Here is a 20,362-nt window from a genome sequence, read left to right on the forward strand (position 1 = left end):
AAAATACGAGTTCTACCAGGCTCTTTCAGGTTCGATAAAATGGAAACAATAGTTTTCAAGATTTGCATCGTCTAGCCTTCTAGAAGGTTTCATGCCTTTTGGCGCTCCTCTCTAACAGATTATTCACCAAATTTTCTAGAAATGGCAGTTGTCAATGTATATATGTCTGAATTCCAGAAAAGACAAGTTCTAGCAAGCTCTTTCAGGTTCGATGTAATGATTATCAAGTCATCTAGCTTTCTAGAAAGTTCCATGCATTAGAGGCAGCGGTTTTCGAGACTTGTGTCGTAAATCTTTCAAGAAACGTCCACTAAAGAGGGGTTGTCGACTATAAAAGACGGGCTCAAGCGAATTTCAATCAGTATGTTTTCAATCATCGAGTGGTAAACATCAAATAAGAAATAACAGTAAAGTGAATAGTAAACAGTAAAAAACCAGTGAGTAGTGTGAACAGTGAAAACAGTGAGTAGTGTAAAACTGCAAAAGTGATTTCTGGTTAATAGGACGTAATCATGCAGCTACTTGTGGAGTGTGAAGAATATATTCAATTGTTTCGAAATGCATTGGAACTCATCGAATCTTTGAGTTCAACAACACTAGAAAAAATAAATCAATGGTGGCAGCAGTGCGACCTGTGCTTGACGACAATGAAAAAGGAATTGGGACCAATACCATCATATGAGATAAATAAAAAAAGAAAATGCTTAAATATCATCGAACATCTAGAATTTTGTAAAGCACGTTTCGACTTGCTCATCAAACATGGAGGAGGTGGAGTATCAAGAAAAAGACAGATAGTTAATAATATAAGTGAAAGAGTTAAATGGATTATTGTGGAAAGAGCTTTCAAGTGCAGAATAAACATTTGTATCATAGCCAATCTTGTAAGCAGAAACCGGAAGAGAAAAATTTTAAATCCCAAATCGAAGAAATTTACGTCACCACAGATTTAAAATCATGGTTCACGATTATGTCATGTACCCGATTTTGCCGGAAGTGGAGGAGTTTCAAGAGAAAGATTCCGTATGGACATTACACTCTTTCGTGAAACTGGTAGTAAACGTTAATAAATTTAACCCTATGAAAGGTAGTTTATATATCAAACTACCAAAGAAAGTTGAATCAAGAAAAGCCTGTATCAACGTCGAAAATACATACGACGATGAATTTTCAAATGGGCCATCTTGTCAGCGATCCATCCAGTTAACGGTAAACAGTATAAATTGAGTCGAGTATCCAGAAGAAGCAAAAATTCTCTGTCGTTCCTCTTATAAACAGGGAAGAAAATATATTTGTGATCGCTGCTTGCACTACTTTTGGAGTATGGAAAAGCTGGTTTGTGACACCAAAGACTGTAAGAAAATGCATGACTGCAAAGTGGTTCTACCGAAACCGGGTCAAAATATCATGAAATTCAATAACTTTAAATATAAGGAAAGAGTACCGTTTATCATTTACGCAGACTGTGAATTTCATCTTCTAAAACCGGCTGAGGACACCCAAATTCAACAATCAAATACAGAAGTTTACCAGAAACATGAGGTTTGAGACATCGGCTTTAACTTTAAGTGTAGCTATAATGATGCACTGTTCTTCTACAAATGCTGTCCGGATTATGTGGAATCGGCAAAGTGGTTTGCACTCGAATTGTTGGCGATTGCCAACAATTGCAACAATGTACTCAACGCGCCAGTTCCCATGAAACCACTGACACCTGCAGAAAAGGAAAACTTTGTAGAAGTGACAGTGTGTCATATCTGTAGCAAACCACTACGTCCACCGATGAAAAAGGTTCGAGACCATTGTCACCTCAATGGCGTATACGTGCCCCCGCGCATAAACACTGTAACCTTGCTTACCAGGATGCGATATCGCAACTCAGTTTGAGGGAAAAGTAAAGGATTTGGCATTGAATAAAGAAAAGTATATTTCATTTACAAAATATGTTCAGGGCACTCAGATAAAATTCACGTTCATAGATTCATTTAGGTTCATGGCATCTTTATTAGAAAAATTAGCATCGTACCTTAACGAATACAAAACTGTCAATTCAGTATTTTCTGATGTTGAACCTGAAAAAGTCCAACTCACGAGGAAAGGTGTTCTTCTCTATAAATACCTGGACTCATGGTAGAAGTTGAAACAACGTCAGCTTGCATAAAAAGAAAATTTTTACAGTACTTTGAATGACTCAGCAATTTCCGACGAAGATTATTCACATGCACAACAGGTATGGTCTGTGTTCAATCTGAAAACTCTCGGCGAATATGTAAAACTGTACATGAAGACTGACGTGTTGCTGTTAGCCGATGTCTTCGAAAGTTTCCGAGAACAGTGTCTCAAGGCTTATGGACTAGAACTCCTCAATGACGTTGATATGCTGTTGATGATTGAACAGGGCAAACGGGATGAAGTAAGCCAATGCTCCAACCGATACGCTGCTTCTAACAATCAATATATAACAGTATTCAACGAAAATAGTGATGTATCCTACACAATGTATTTTGATGCGAATAATTTCTATGGTTGGGCAATGGGACAACCACTCCCTTACGGTGGTTTCGAGTGGGTGACAAATCTTCAAAATTTTGATTTCAATGTTCCTGATGATTCACCGATTGGTTATATACTAGAAGTAGATTTGTACTATCCTCCCGAGCTTCATGATCAACATAATGATTTACCGTTCTATCCAGAACACTCGAAACCACCGGGATCAAGTCAGGAGAAGCTTCTAACTACCCTCACATCGAACCAAAAATACGTTCTCCATTACCGCGCTCTCAAACATGCTTTGGCTCACGGATTGGTCTTGTTCAAAATTCATAGAGTTCTCAAATTCAATGAGGGCACATGGCTCAAAAGTTACAATGATTTAAATACAACATTGCGAACAAATGCAAAAAATGAGTTTGAGAAGAATCTATTTAAATTAATGAACAATGCAGTGTATGGAAAAACAATGGAGAACGTACGAAAGAATGTTAATGTAAAACTTGTGTTAAAGTGAGAGAGTAGGTATGGAGCAGAAACTGTCATAGCTAAACCAAATTTCCATAGTCGTGCAATTTTTTCGGAAAATTTGGTAGCAATAGAGTTGATAAAAGTAGAAGTGTTGTTCAATAAACCAAACTATGTAGGGCTTGTGATGCTTGATGAATCCAAAATACTCATCTATGACTTTCACTATGATTATATGAGCAAAAAGTATGGAAACTATCGTACACAGACACAGACAATTTGATCTATGAAATAAAATGTAACGACATTTACGCAGACATGAATACAGACCTACACAAATTCGACACATCTGACTACCCTCGAGACAATGTTTTCGGAATGCCGCAAGCCAACAAAAAAATTCCCGGTCTTATGAAAGATAAATGTTCAGGTCAAATTATAACTGAATTTGTTGGCTTGCCTAGCAAAATGCACAGTGTGCGTGTCAATGGTGAAGACTTTTTACAAAAAAGCTAAAGGCATCAAATCAAGCGTTGTACAGAAGAGTATCTGTTTTGCCGATTATCCAAAATGTCTTCAAAATTCTGATATTCAAACAAGAACTCAGTATACTATTCGATCAAGGCTTCATAACTTAGAGACAGTCAAGCGAAACAAAATTGCATTGAGTCCATATGACAAGAGATTTTCACTCAAAGACAAAACAGATACTCTAGCGTGGGGCTACTAAAAAATTAATATAACCGATAATGATGACAACAATGTAACCGAAAGCGACGATGAACTGCTTGACCTTCTTGTAAAATAATTAATTTTTTGTTGCTGTAAATAGCAGATTTATTTTTCCCGTTGTAAACAGTTGTTAATGATAGTTTTATGATTCAGCTAATAAAAAAACAACGTATATATATGAATTTCTTTTTTTTTATTTATTAAAACATTACATGCAAGTAGTATAAGCTAACACTTAATATTTCAGCTCTACTTTATCTTTAGTTCAACTTAACATTAGTTTAACATTAGTTTAACATGAACTTAACATTAACTAAACATTAACTTAGCATTAGTTTCACGTTAATTTAATGTTAGTTTAACATTGCTCAGAGTTGATTCAACATTTCACAGACTTGATTCAACATTGCACAGAGTTGATTCAATATTCCACACAGTTGATTCAACATTGCACAGAGTTGATTCAACATTGCATAAAGTTGATTACATATCGGATTTATCTATCCACCTGTTGTGTGAACTGTTTAAGCCTAACCACTTTACAAATAATTTGCTGCCACGTTTCTTGATTACATTCTCTACAAGATAAATATCTGAATGTTTAACTTTGAGAAGTTCCTGTTCATAGACTCCGCCAGCGATGGGTTAATCTTGATAGTCCTTGAGCTTGTACGTCACGGGGCCTGTCAATATAATCCGATCAACAGTGAATACCTCAGTCGTCCAACTGGGTGTATATTCTTTCTCGAAGACGTGTTTGTGCTTGCTGACTCGAACTCTGTCACCAACTTTAAACTTTGGCCTTGTCCTCTGTATATTTCGTAGTTTTTTAAAGTGTTGCATGAGCTCTTCTTCATCCTCGATAGTGACATCTTTTGGCTTCATACCGATGGATCGATGTTTGGTATTGTTGTACTTGGAGATTAGTGTAGATAAAATATCTGTCCACTTGTAGTTGCCTCTCAAGCTAAATTGTGGCCATATTTAGATACTGCTTTCTATTTTATTGTAGCATTCTGAGAAACTTGTCTATCAAATGGTCATAATTATTTGCCGACTCGGTTGCATCATCATCTTTAAGCATAGTTGTATCTTGATCTTCTCAGCATCAGCTGTCATGAAGGAAGCGTTATCATCATCATCATCCTCCTGCTCTTTATGGTTTTCCATTACGGGCTCTTTTTGCTTAATTTCTTTGCTGGTTAAAGGATTAGATACGTCAACCAGTTTCTGCAGTGGCATGACTATTGGCTTTAACGTTTCATTCATCCTCATTTCAGTGGCTTCTTTACCCTTTTTCAACATTCGATGCTTACTTCGAATTGCCTCACTATCTTTAGCGATTTGACGGAGCACCTCCTTCTCCTTGTGAAACTTTGACATGTTGACGTATTGATGTCTCAATATGTAATGACGTGATTTTCATTACATAACTTGTATTTATAAAGAGACAAGATAATCAAACCCTTTTCTGCATCTCCCTCTATTGAGATCACTGTCCTTGTCAATGACAACAACTCCATACTTGTCCGTATTCCGACATGTTGAACACTAGTCTCGAAATTGAGAGTAACTCGTGTCAGTGTTGACGTAATCATCATATCCATTTCTCAAGTTACTTTCATCCTGTTTGAAAAGTATCAAAAGATTGACATTATCTTGCACTAGATGTTTGGGAATTCGAGCGTATGTTTGACATAAGTAAAAATTATCAACGTGGGCGTGTCTACCTATATAGAAAAAGGCTCTAATGTTATCCTGTTTCTCACAAGCCACATCATCAAATACAATTATAGAATTTGGTTGAGCATCACTTGGTTCTATTACTTTTTCATGCTCACTGAAGGGAAAATATTCAACACCTTTCACATTATTCAATACACGTTCCACGTATTTGTACTTTGGTTGTTTGAGGAATTTTGAGTAGACGTAGACATTCTCAAACTTCAATCCATTTGGCTGTATGATTAGGGTAAGTAATGCATTAGTCTTGCCACAATTTGATAGTCCACAAAATACTGCGGCGAATACTGTCTGGTAAAAAACTGCCATGATATTTCACCCTCTTCTCTGATTGGACTATGGTGTCAAAATTGTCAACCAGAAATTTGACGGGTTGTGTCTTGAAGCGCATCTTGATCTCAACTGTTGCGAAAGCTATAGATACATCCCTTATATAGCTTTTACATCAGTTACGTTCTTACCTCCGTTCAGAGAGGAATGCATCGTAAGCCGTTTGAGTTGCACTTGTGTGGCTACCAATACTGTGGTCCAGGTACTAAGTTGGTTTAACGACTTGCTAGAGGTGATCCTGGTGCTAATCCTTTAGACGCAGCGTGCAAAGAAAACGACATTGCATACTAGCAAAATCGTGAAAACGTTGACATGAGAAACTGTGTAGATCGTGTACTTGCCAGTAAAGCCTGGCAGCGTGTTTTTGCTAAAGACGCAGGGATCAACGAGAAAGCTGCAGCACTGATCATAACTAACGTGATGAATGCCAAAGCAGAACTCGATATCGCGTTAAAGAAGGAGAAGTCTATTTTAAAGAAGAAGGAACTCAAATCAAAGAAGAGAAAATCCAGTTTGAAGAAAACACCAGTTCTCAAAAATAAACTAATTGCATTTAGAGAGGTTGTGACTGCAGCCAAGAAGGCGATGAAACAAAGTAATGATGCTAAAGTGGCTATCAAGTCTGCAATCAGAGATGCACAGAAAGCTGTCAAAAGCGTAGGTGATAAACACCAAGTGCAAAAGCCACGTCCTTGCCAATGCCTTCAAAAGTTGGAGGTGGTTTACCACTGATTCCCATTTTTGCTGGACTCAGTGCACTTGGGGCTATTACTGGTAGAGCGCCAGGTTTTTCTAAGGCGGTAAACGATGCTAGCGCTACCAAACAACAGCTGGCAGAAGCTCAAGGTCATAACAGTGAAATGGAGGCTATTGCTCTAGGAAAAGGTTTACACCTAAAACCCTACAGAAAAGGATTAGGCCTTCATATGAAACCTCATCGGAAAGTACCGAGTACACAACACATCAGATCCTAATCGAAGACACTTCACAAGTTACTGCGGACCATATAAATACCAGTCAGAAACCTAATAGACATCCACTTAGTTGCCACTAAGGACCCAGTAGTTAACGCATTACGAATCCAAATACAAACATATTAGATCCTAATCAGATCCACATTAAAAGTTCCTGCGCACCAAATAGATAGCAATTAGAATCGGAATAGAAAATTCATTCCGATTACACTTCGGAGTCTCAATGTAATGAATTGCGAGTACCGAATAAACAGCACATCCTATGCTAACCGAAGCCACTTTGCAAGGCACTACGAATCTTATAAAAACCAGTAGAAACCAAATAGAAAAACCATTTAAGATCCACATAGCAGCCAATAGTTAATGCATTACAAATACCAAATAAACACATACAAACATTCCAAAATATTATTAGAAAGCAGGTTAAAATATTTAATAATTCAGAAACTAATTTTAGAAAATCCACTAACATACAGGTGCTTTTTAATTATACTTAATTAACAAAATGCAAAATGTGACGTCCATGCTGTTGCTTCTTTACTGAAAAAATTACGCAAAGAGTATTATTATTACTATTATTATTATTATCGTTATTCCTATTTCCTACGAAGAAAACTCACAGCGGCGTTGTTACTTTATTTACTAAAAAATATTTAAAAATATAATAACGATTATGAGTACATATTGCAATTTTTATTATCTACGTCAATTATTTGTGAGATATCTTTAGAATATCAACACCTGCTCTATTGCTTTTTCTTCGCTATTGCAAATAACTTATATTTTTTATTCAATGTGCCTATTATACATATTTGCTTTGCTGTTACATAAATAAATATTTCTCTTTATAATATGCTAATAATGAAATATGTCTGCTTCATATGTTTTCAGCTTTAAATGAATAATAATAAATTAAAATATTAGAGTATATATATGAATATTCGATAACAATTTTTTTTACAGAATACCCACGCGAAAATTTGAAGAAGTAGTTGCTGAGTTGAAAGAGTTCTTTCCGACTATCAAGTCTGATAATTGGTACCACAGAAATCGTTCGAATGCTCATGGACAAGCTGTCACCTCTTCTGGTTCATTATTGAATTATTATAAGGTTTATCGTAAAAATTTAGCAGCAGCTCATTTTACAGATAGCAGTCCTGCTTTAGAGCATATTCAGACTACTTTTAAAGGAAATTATGGTAAAAAAATTAGATAATATTCATGACACTAATTATTATTTGTCCAACTCGTAATAAACTATTACTCTGTCTTTTACTATTACAGATACAAACTGGCATTTAAATTTGAAACCTTTGACCGATGAAAATCGATCGAGTTATGATATTGGCATTGTTCTCAGTACTTGGAAGGACTCATTTGAAACGAGATTCAAAATTCTTGTAAAATATCAAAACGAAAAAGTTTTTATAAAGTACGAAACGTACTTGAACACATATGTATGTTTGAATTGTTCATTTGGCCTCGACTTGGTAATTGTTAGTTTTTCTACTGTCATCGAATACAAATTTTTTTGTTACATTCATTTTTCATATTATAGTGTTCATTTCATATATTACAGCTTGAAACCGACAGCTATACAATTATTCAAAATTTAGCTAAGGAGAAACGCATTCCCACAACAGTAGCAGACAACTTTCGCACAATTTTTGGAACTCGTTGGCCTGTTTTGGCGGAGTTGATTTTCAAGCATGGCGATAATTCACATAATAGAAGTATCAAAGAATTTAAACATAAACACAGTAATATTAGTAATGGTACGTTTCGTAAATAAATTAATATTTTATTATTCTATTATGTGTAAACTCTTTGAACTGTACAGATTAGCATTTTAATGATTTTTCTTGTATTTTAGTTCCAAAAACAATACTCGCATTATTTTATACTGCATATACCTTCACTAAAACTACTACAATTACAACAAAGAAAGAAGGACAGTTTAACTTTTCCCGCGATCAATGTGTTGAGCTTTTCATAAAATTGCTTCCGGTAATTTAGAAAAATGATAATTTAATATTCATTAATTGTATGTAACTGTGTCGAATATTTGCAATGATTTTTAATTTATTTTAGAATGAAACCGACGTCAACGATTATAAGGTTCAGCATAAAAAATATTAAATAATGTTGGATTAGATGCTGCACCGCATGTTGTTTTTTGCGGCGATTTGAATAATATAACAAAGTCTTTTGTTGTTGTGGATGATCATCTATATGATGGGAAAGATCCTTTACAAGCTGTAGAAAATTGTCTGAAAGCCTCTTTGGCTCTACATTGTTCGACAACGACCTGTGTTAACGTGTGGCTATATTTATTAGAACACGTATACTCCATACGTCCAGATCTGTCCTGCGCATTTCCGCCATCGAAATCAGCTAAAACAGTGTCTAACTACATTAATAAGATCGATCCTTCGTTCACAACTCTTACATGTATTTAATTAATTGATATTTCATATATGGATATGAAAATTAATTGATATTTTTTATGATTATTTTTGTTATAACTTCTTACGTTGTATTTAAATATTCTGTTTCAGGATTAAAAGACATTGTATCTACAGATACGGTCGCTTCTACTACTATGGTTGTTAGTACTAATATGCCTGCTCCTGCTTAGTCTTTCCGTTCTCTGCATCACAATTATTCATACTTGCGTAGCTGCGCTTAAGTTATTCATCACATTACGTCTACCCAGTATTATTAGATTTACTTTTTTTAAATGGCTCAGTAATCTAATTACGTTAACTGTCAATATTCAGCGAAATTTAGCTTATTTGAATCACCTTTCAGACACTTATCTATAAATATATTTTATAGCAACAATGGAATACTTTCATCTATTTAATACTATTTTATCATTTGTTATTTTACTCTATGGAGAACCGAGCTTCCCTCGGAAAATAGTTAATTTGTTATTTAAATTCTTAATTGAATTTATTGCGAACAAGTTCTGTCCGCCTTTACAGGATGCAATTTTACAAATAATAGAAGAAGCTGAAAGTAAACAGGAAATAAAAGTCAAAATTAAAGAATGTATTAAATTCCACTGTAGTGTTTTTCAAAATTTTAAAAGCGAAAAAAAAAATTTCGAATTTTTAAAATCAAAAGGTTATATAGAACCGATACAATTCGAAGTGCGAAAAACTTACAGAAATAATTAAAGGAAATAAAACAATTTTTGTAGAATCGCCAGTTTATGGCTATCGCATACCACTAACTCACTCTTTGAAACATTTTTTAGGAATTCCAGGGTTAGCTCGACAAATAATAGATAATTTGAAAAAGTTGTCCCTTGAAAATGATATTATTTCAAATGTCATTCAAGCGGAATTTTAGAAAAAAAATTTTACAGTTAATAGTGCTGTAAATGAATACATATTGCCACTTTTCGTGTATTATGATGAAATTGAAGTTGGTAACCCTTTAGGCAGTCACAGTGGTAAAAACAAATTCGGAGTTGTATATGCTTCCACAGCTTGCTTTCCAGCGCACATAGCGTCTCTGTTAGGAAGTATCATTTTCTCCATGATAATTCGGAATGAAGATTTGAAACAATGTAGCAATGAATTTGTTTTTCGACATCTCATTAGCGAATCGAATTTTTAAAGAGAAACTGTTATCATTATATTGGTTGATAATGTTTTTACCGTTTTCGAATTTCAAACTGTATTGATCCTTGGTGATAATTTAGGTCTTAACGCTATATGTGGAATGGTAGATTCTTCTAGAGCAAACGTTTATTGTCGAATTTGCACCGCCAATTCATTTCAGTGTTCACTATTTTGTAATGAAAGTAAAAAGCTTTTGAGGACCATTCAAAATTATGAATTGGATTTATCGAAGGCCGATACACATGCAACGGGCTTGAAGGAAAATTGCGTATTCAACCGTTTCCATAATTTTCATTTTGCGATAAATAAGAGCGTAGATCTTATGCACGATGTGTTGGAGGGGGTTTGTGTATATGTCATCAGAGCTACTCTATATGGGTTTATTTTTAATATGAAATTATTTACAGTAGAATTTTTAAACTTACGGATTAAAGAATTTGTTTTATATTCTGATGATACAAACCAACCTCCTCCAATAACATTGAATCGTTTTAAAGAAAAGTTCAATATGAAATACTCTGCTGCTGAAATTTTATACTTCAGTAGATATCTAGGAATAATTATTGGCGATAAAATACATCATGGTAACGAGCATTGGCAAATGTACGTAAATTTAAGAAAAATAGTGGATATATTAATTTCTCCTAGATTAGTTTTTGGGCATCTAAAAACATTGAGTAATCTTATTTTTGAACTGAATACTGCCTACTTGAAATTTTATAAAGCATTGAAACCAAAGTTCCACTTTTTAACTCATTATTATCGATAATGTTTTTATTTGGACCAAGTGTACGTTATTGGACTATGCGCTACGAATCGCGGCACCGCGAGATAAAAGCGAATGCACTCAGCTCAAGTTCGAATAGAAATCTTCTAAAGACTATTTCAATTAAACAAGCTTTGAAAATGTGCAAAATTTTTGATACTTTAAAATTTAAATCGGAAGTTTCTTTTGAAGCTAACACGGAAAATAATATAGATTTTAAGAAAGTTACAATTAATGGTAGCTGTTACAGTATTGGATTGTTCGTTGTTGTAAATATTGAAGAGCCAGACATTACGTTTGGTAAAATTGTTGATATAAAAAAACTCTACGAACAGAAATAAGTAGTGATGGTGGAGAATTAACCGTAGAGTCCGTTCAATTTGATTTGGAACTTTATCGTGAAGACTACATTAATGATCATTACATGGTTTATGTTGTTTCAAAAACTGGTGAAAGTAAGGTCTGTGATTATAGACAAATCCCGAGCATGCCAAGTGTGGTTTATTTGCAGAAAGGAGATAAACACTGGATTGTACCAAGATATGTATTATAATTAATATTTTTATACCAATAAATATTTTACGACAGTATAATATTTTCATACTTAATTTTATGATTAAGCAGTAGATTTTATAATAGTTTAAACATTTTTTCAAAATAAAGACTTTATTATATATTATCGATAAGAAACTAAAAAATAAATTTAAAAAAAGAAACAGCGAAACGTGACTGTGCGCGCAGTAGCTATAATATACCCGCATGCGCTCGCGATTCCGAAGGTATTGAGTATGCTCTGTCAATTGGAGTACCCACTACTCCTTTGAGTCGGCGTGTCAACAGCACGCGTTATAAGAGCATGGCTAGTTCATTTTCGGGGCACTGATTGCTCGAAACGTAGAGCGCTTCGTTCGCACTGATGCTGGTATAGTAGACGCACCGACAGTCTCTCAGTGTATATGAAGCTTGTTCAGACACGTTTTAACCCCCACTACCTTATATCCGATCATTTTGATACATAAACTGTACCTATGCCTGTTTACTTATTAGTTCCTCTGCATCTCTGAACACAATAAGTACAATGTCTCAAAATATGATAAAACAGACAGACTCAGACGTTAAAGATATTATCACCTCACAATCTCTTAATAATTCTTCTTCAAGTCATAAAAGAAAAAAGTTCACATGACAGAAGTCGAGCCTTCACGTAGGACTACCAAATATCTTAGCTTAACGACACTGTACGCTCTCAATAATTCCTGCAGTAAGAATGTGATTATCGGATTGGAATCAGAGACCGATGGAAGTTTTGAACCAATTGTCAAAATTATTACTAATAAACTACAGGGAATCACTTTTGGGTTTCCAACATGGACAACATTTCTGCAACAGATCAATATCATCGACGATTATTTTGAAAAGGAGAAACAACCCTTATCAGATCATACTGAACCCCTTGAGATAAATGACTACAAAGTGATATTTACAACATCTTTTGGAGAAAAGAGCATTCTTTTCGACAGTATACCTGAACCTTTTGCAGAATGTGAAAATAGTGAAAATGCTTGTGAAGTGAGAAAAAAAATGTATATGTACCTGCTGTTGCAATGGAAAAAACCACTTTTATTGGTTTAGAGAATATTCTTTTGCATGCAGACGAATATGTTAGTATGCTAAGAGCCTTGTGTGGCTTAGTCGAAAATTGAGTGACTGAAATTGTAACATTATTAACTGATCATTGCATTTCCAAAAAGTTGCCCGAACCATCTGAACAGTATATTTTTAATGTCATGAAAAGAGAAAAAAATAATTATAACAAAGATATTCTTCATGCGCGATTATTGTCCAAATTTAATGACTATTATCTCGACATTCTATATCATGAAATTGGTGACGTTTTATTAACTCACCTGACTTCTCGTGTACGCACGAATTTCTAAACAGAATCACATTCAACTATATGATTAAAATAAGTGGAAAAATGTAATAGAATAATTCTCGTTTTGAAAATTTTCTTCGTATAATAAATATGACTGTTTTAAAAGTATGTCAACATGTATCTGCTTATTATCCTTCCTTTACTAAATATGTAGTAGCTTTAAGATAGTTGGCGATTTATTTTGGAAAAAGTATCACTTTGAAGTTAACAAAAAAGTTGTATACAATCTTTTTCTAGCTTCAGGAGGTAATCAATTTTTGCACCCTTCTATGAAAAGTTTACTTCTGACAGACGGTCAGTAAGTAACGGGAGCCAAAAAGGACTTCCTAATGCTTTTACATTGACCTATACAGGCTCGAACTAGATGCGATTTAAGTGTGACTAATACATTCAGCTTCCCAGTCAGTTGCGGGTACCCTCATAAATTACCCTTCAAATAAGTGTTCGAGAGTAGAGAGTAGAGAAGAGGAGTCGGGACGCACACCCTGAAGTCGGCTGCAAAACAGGTGTCCCATAGTGGTGAGGGTGGGGCCCACCACCACGGCGAGGGGTACGGCGCCATAGTGTGGTGAAGGAGGCAAAGAAAAGTGGAGGGGGTAGTCTGTCCATAGTGGCCCGGTATTACTGACAAATCGATAAATGACAAAAATCAATATCAATAAAACGTCACGACGTCAATGTAATGAACAATAAATTTTTTATATCCTACACATCTCTTCCAACATTAATAAAGAAAGCCGAAAACAGTAGGAAATTACTGAATTACTTTTCTACAAAATGTGAAACCTGCGTTTAATGGAGAATAAATTTGTCATTTTATACACATTTTCTGAAACATGATTGAATAAACTTTAAAACGACGAAGTGCTGGATTAAATATTTTCTGAACACTGTAGAATACTTTCTGAATGAACTAGAAACACAGAGTCCGAAGATTATAAAATTTTCTCGAATCGAGTCAGCCTTTGGTACACTTTTTAGGGTCCGAAAGTAACGGTCAAGTTCGTTAACCAGATATTTTTGACAAAAATGAGAAATTTAGAGCTATATCAAAAATAAAAAAATGTATTTACAAGTTTTATACATTTTTTCAAGAGTCTCTGGTTTGACAAAAAGAAATGCAAATTATCCAAATAACATTTTTAATTTGGCTAAAACTTAAAAATGTTAAATGCTTTTTAACGCTTTCAATTTTTTTGTAAAAATAGGAAAATCATTTTTGGACATCTTAAGAAATTTTAATTAGAAGTTTTACTGCGGATATAAAATATATTTTGAAACTATTGCAATGCAATTCCTCACTTAGACCTTAATTCAGAAAGATGGAACATTTTCAAAACCCAAAACAAAATTTTTTGAAGAATCGAATACAATTTTTTCAAAGTTTTAGTAGATATTTTATTATTTTATTCCGAAAGTATACCCATTAAATTTCTCGGTTATATAAATATTCAAGAAAATGCCATTTTTGCTTATGAGAAATCCGTCAATTTTAATCATTATTTGTGGTAGGTTTTAACCAAATTAAAGAATTATACGACTTATGCTATTTTTCAGTTGGAGACAAATTTTAAATGGTCTAGATAATTCATAGCCAAGTCGATTAGCTGTATTGGAATAAGATGCAGTGAAATAAATTATTTTCTATACCTATTCTTCAAAAATAAATACATGTTTTTTTAGATTAGTCTTAGAACCGCATTTTAAACGAATGGAATCAAAGTGTACGGTGCAATGTCTGTTTTTAGTAAATTAAAGGAATATTTATGGTTTACATTAACATCATATAGAGAAGCATAGCTGCTTCTTACATTTCGTTCCGTTCATAGTATATCCCAAGGCCATTATTTATCTCAACTTGGATAAAAACGTTGCAAACTACAATTGGCAACTACAATTATTCGATGCAGGATAATTTTTTTACGCCTCATGATAAATATTATCTACCGTCGGGCAGTTGTAGTTTTCAATTGTTTGCAGCGTTCTTATACAACCTCATATAAATAATATCTCTGGGATTTACTGTGCTGTGTCTGCATAATTTTATTTTTTAAAGGCAACGTAGCGTGCATATTTTTTTGCCTTGTACTTTTCATATGAAGATTGATTTCCACTCATAAAGTTGTAATAAAAAGTGATTTTACACATTTTCTCAGTTTGATTTTCCAATGATAGAATTGAATAAAGAGAAATATCTACTGATGAGGTAATAAAGGTAAATTATTTCAACCGCTTTCACTGTAAGCCTTAGCGGGCAAGAAACAATTATAGTCGGTTGACCATTTCTACTCACTCACTTTTGCCGAAACATACATGGTATTATTAAATAGAATTTATTCAGGTTTATGCAATTACGTATGTAACATATCACGTTATAATTAGTACAATTAAATTATGTTTACGGGCCACTGACTGTATTGGCTTGAATATGTTCATTGTAATGGTAATTTCAAAGAAAAAAATCCTCAGCTATAGACTATCGCTTGTATCACCTACATTTCACGAAAAATATTTCCTATACACTCAGTGACCAAGCTAAAAATCCCACTCAGGATCTGTGGGGAATATTCAGCATTTGGCTTTTGGCGAAAAGTCGTATATAAATGGGCAAAAGCAGGTTGAAATTAGTTGGAAGTTCCTAACAAATTTAGCCTTGATGGACGAATTTCATCACAGGTAGCGCGGAGGCACCAAAATACGTTTTTGGGCTTTGCAGATTGTTGGACACAGACACAGAATGTCGGTCATATTCCTTTCTTTCTTAATGTACGGGATGTACGGGGTCGTGCGACCGTACGCTGAGATATGAAAATGTTGAATGCTCCCAAAATATATTTAGTCGCGCCTTCCATGAACTACTAAGTTAGTTATGGCGGGGAAGGGGCGTAAAGTATTTCTATAACACAATGGCGAAAAGCTTAACTCTTAACTAGCTACAGGACTAGTCGGGAAAACGGACCACATGCGTGGAGGAGAAAGCAAAAATCGCCAAAAAATAGAATAAGAGCAGATAGAACAGAAGTGAATGTTTGTTGCAGGTAATTTTCAAGTAGATAAAGCTGAATCTATTGTTTAGCGATGTTATATACAAATAATAAAATATTATGTTAATATTCACAAATTACATCAATTGAATTCTGCCATTATGTATATTTAATGTAAATGCAATACGTATCGAACTCTGTCGATCAATTGCTAACGATAATATTAAACTACACATAGACATAAATTTTCCCTTTTCTGTTAAATGTAAATAATAAAATATATTTCTATTACTCACAATTGAAAAACAGTTGGAAACTAATTGAAAGCTGCTAATGCTTTTGTAGTTTTCAATTGTTTACAGGGGTTTTATCCATTTTTGGTTAATTAAATATAAAACTACGCTATCATTTTCAAGACATGAATTGAAGAATCAATCAATGAATTAATTTTTTTTTAATTATATCATTTTAAGAAAATTCGAAGCTAGAAATATTAAAAATTGAAAATCACTAAAGTGATTAAATGATATTCGATTAGGGAGGCCCCTGGACAGGGAAATGACAGAATTTATTTCTTGACTGATATTTTTACATATGTTTCGGAGAAAAATCAGTTCAAATTAGATTTTAACCGTTATTTAAATGATTAGTTGAATTGATAATAAGAGATATTTCGGGTTTCATACATTTCAGGTTATGTATACGCTCTACGATGCCTGGTATTGGCCAAAGCGCCTCAACGTGGGGACTGGTCGAACCTGATTGGCCAATCAAGTCTTTTTATTTTTAAAAATCAGGGAGGATGGAAAGCCATATCGGAATGGTATTATATCCATTGTCCCTATGAATATTATTAGGGTGTTTTAAGATTTAGATTGCTTCTCTATGTTTTCTTGGAAAGATGTTGAATTAGTTGAATGCCGTACTCGAACTAAGTCGAATGCCGTACTGCTCGATGCTGCTGTCCGGCAGACACCGCCCAGTACCGTGTAACCAATCAGAGCAATCTACCGAATCTACCGGATACGAACCTAGCGTCCGGCACCGGAAATCTATACACTTCCTTACATTATTGGATGTAAACTTTCCTATCGATTACAAGAAAAATTTACAAGAAAAATTAATTAGTTAAATAATTTTAATTACAAAATTAAGTGTTTGCCCTTTTTTCTACAAGTAGGCTTCATTTTTTACCAGAATTAACTCAGAATATGTTTCCGATGATTTTTTTCTCTGATGCTTTGAAAATCTACAACTATTAATTATTTAAAAAATATTTATCAACATATTTATAGCTCGGCTATTTTTTAAGGAAGAGGCATAGTTTGTTTACAGAATGAACTAAAAATGTCTTTCGATGATAATTTTCCACGTTACTTTGTAAATTTATAATAATTATTAATCATTCAATTTAACTGTTTTCTTAAAAAATCGTCCATTTGAATTAAAAATTCATTATTCACGGTAGATTAATTATCTTGCATGATAGAAGATTGCTCTTTCTTGACTGAAAATGAACTTTTTTGTTAAAAATTCAACTTTATTCGATAAAGTTCAAGCTTTTGCTTGAAAATCTGTTTTGCTACAAATCTGAATTTAATATTTTTCGTAGTATTTTCGATAAATATAACCAAAATAACAAGTGCTGTCAAAAAATAGTTACATTAGAGTTTTTAACATTTTTGTTAAAAGCTGCAATACCTTTCACGAACTGTCTTTCAGACCTCACGTCGCTTGGCGAAAAATGTAAATTTTCGATTTTGTCTATAAAATTTTCGTTAAAGAAAACCAAAATTTTCCCGCGTTTCGTGGCATTTTTCTCAAAATTTGATTTTGTACTTTTTTCATAGTATTTTCGATAAATGAAACAACAGGCAGACAAACGCCATGTCAAAGCTTCATGTTCGGCTTCAAAGGGTCTAAAGACGTGGAGATCTGTTGAAAAACTGAGGTGACAAATTTCGGACGATTCTAATGCTTTTCTCAATCATAAATTATGAGAATGTAAAAGTTCCAAAGCATTTTGAAATTTGGAATGATGCGTTAAAATTGTAATAAATGAAAAATAGCAGGAAGAAAATATGTGAGATATTTGTTGAAAGTAACATGTATTGTTAACGGTGAAGACTGAAGCGTAACAAATGGACTGGAATTTCGATTTGTTCAGACCATCCGAACAAAAATAGGCACGCTCCCTGCATCAAGAAGCCACCCCGGCATCAACTCTAGGAACGCACAAATCAATATTGTGGAAATCCAAGTTCCAATGAATTTAGAAGTCCACGTTCACGTTAACGCGTAACTTTTAAGTAAAAACCTTTCTAAATCATAAAGCATTGTCCACGTTTTATTTTAAAGTTAATTATGCATTTACTCGTTTTAATCACACGTTTTGAAAATATTGTTTTTACCCCTTCTACAGCTTGTCAGAATTACCATATTCAATTATTGAAGCTGTGTCATTTATAAGTTATTCATGCATTTAAAAAATCTCCGTAACACCTAGACCGACTTCCTGCATTTATTAACGATTAACGCGCTTCATATAAAAATCCAATGCAAATGAGTTATTTGGGGCCATCCATAAATTACGTAACGCAATTTCCCGACCATTTTGACCCCCCCCCCCCACCCTTATGTAACGCTTTTCCTTACTTTTCCCTGTAGTTTTTCGCCATTGTGTAACACTGCGCTGGACCCCCCCCCCCATGAAGTGTTACGTAATTTATGGATGGCCCCTTTCAACATTTTAAATAATGACATCAAAAGTAATGCACTTGAACACTTGCATTTTATTTCAGAAGAAAGAAACGTGAGTAGTGATGAAGAAATTGGCCAACGTCACAATATTAGACGTATTGACGAGGTCTGTAATGAGCGAAACAGTGATTAGCCTCAGGAAGATGGAAACTGCAGAAATAGTAACAGTTCCATGAGTTATAGTGATAAAAGCGAAAATTAAACTGATGCTGAAGATCAAATTTTACATGATGGTGTAAATGCAATTAGGATTCAACAAGATGAACAAGAAAGGTACACTGATATACCAACCTCTGGAGTGGCTACCACGAGGCAAGATTAGGCGATGGAAATCCTAACGCTGCATACATTAGAATGTACCACAATGAGCCGAATGTTTTAGCTGACAACAATATCAATGTACCTGTATCTGAAAGGAAATCTTCTGTGGATGAAATTAGTAATTACAATACTGAAGAGAGCAGTGCTGATAGTGATAGCAGTTGTGGCACTGTTGTTGACAATGATAATGATGAGCAGCATACACCTGCTGTGAGAGAGAGGGAACGAGAAGAAGATACAGAAGGTGAAGAGAGACCTGAACAACCATTTAATTTGGATTTTATGTTCACACCGTTATTCGAAGGTTCAACTACTACAGTAGCAGAAACAATGTTTTTGATAGAAACATTCGCGGCTCGCCACCATTTAAACAAAGTTGGTTTTCAAGACTTTCTGGATATTTTAAACATACTAATTAGCCCTAATGCATTACCGAAGACCATCCACTTGTGGAACAAACAATTTATTGACATTTTTAGTACCATTGAATATCATTTGTATTGCCCAGCATGTGGAAAATATCTCCTTCACATAGAAACACGTCAAAAACGTAGAGTACAAATTTTGTGCGTGAATTGTAAAACATCAACTTTAAAAAATCTCAGTGATGAAAACTTTTTTGCAACATTTAATTTGAAAAAACAAATCAAAGCTTTTCTATAAGATCCTAAAATTTATAAACAACTTCGAGACAATGAACGATACAGGACAGAAAATCAGTGGGATGAATTCATTCGAGATATGTACGATGGTATTATCTACAAAAATTTGAAAAGGCCGGGAAATATATTACACGGTTTAAACAATTTGACCTTCAACTTTAACTTAGATGGCGCTTCATTCTTTACATCATCGGATACACAATGCTGGCCAATTCAATTGTCAATAAACGAATTACCATTCAAATTAAGGAATAAAAAGTTAATTTTAGCAGGTGTCTGGTTCGGACCAAAAAGTCCAGACGTTGAAACATTTGTTAAACCGTTTTGTGATGATATGCAAGAATTAGCCAATGAAGGGGTATCGTGGACTGATGCAGAAGGACAAACCACATTGAGCAAAGTGATTCCTTTTTGCTGTTGTGTGGATTCCGTAGCTAGGTCAAAACTTATGAATAACATTCAATTTAATGGCAAGTTTGGGTATCCGTGATGTTATAATCCAGGACGAACTGTAGTAGGCAAGGAGAATACTCGAGCATGGAAGTACCCCTTCCTAGAGCA

This window comes from Belonocnema kinseyi, chromosome 7 (genome assembly GCF_010883055.1).
Source record: "Belonocnema kinseyi isolate 2016_QV_RU_SX_M_011 chromosome 7, B_treatae_v1, whole genome shotgun sequence".
Taxonomy (NCBI): domain Eukaryota; kingdom Metazoa; phylum Arthropoda; class Insecta; order Hymenoptera; family Cynipidae; genus Belonocnema; species Belonocnema kinseyi.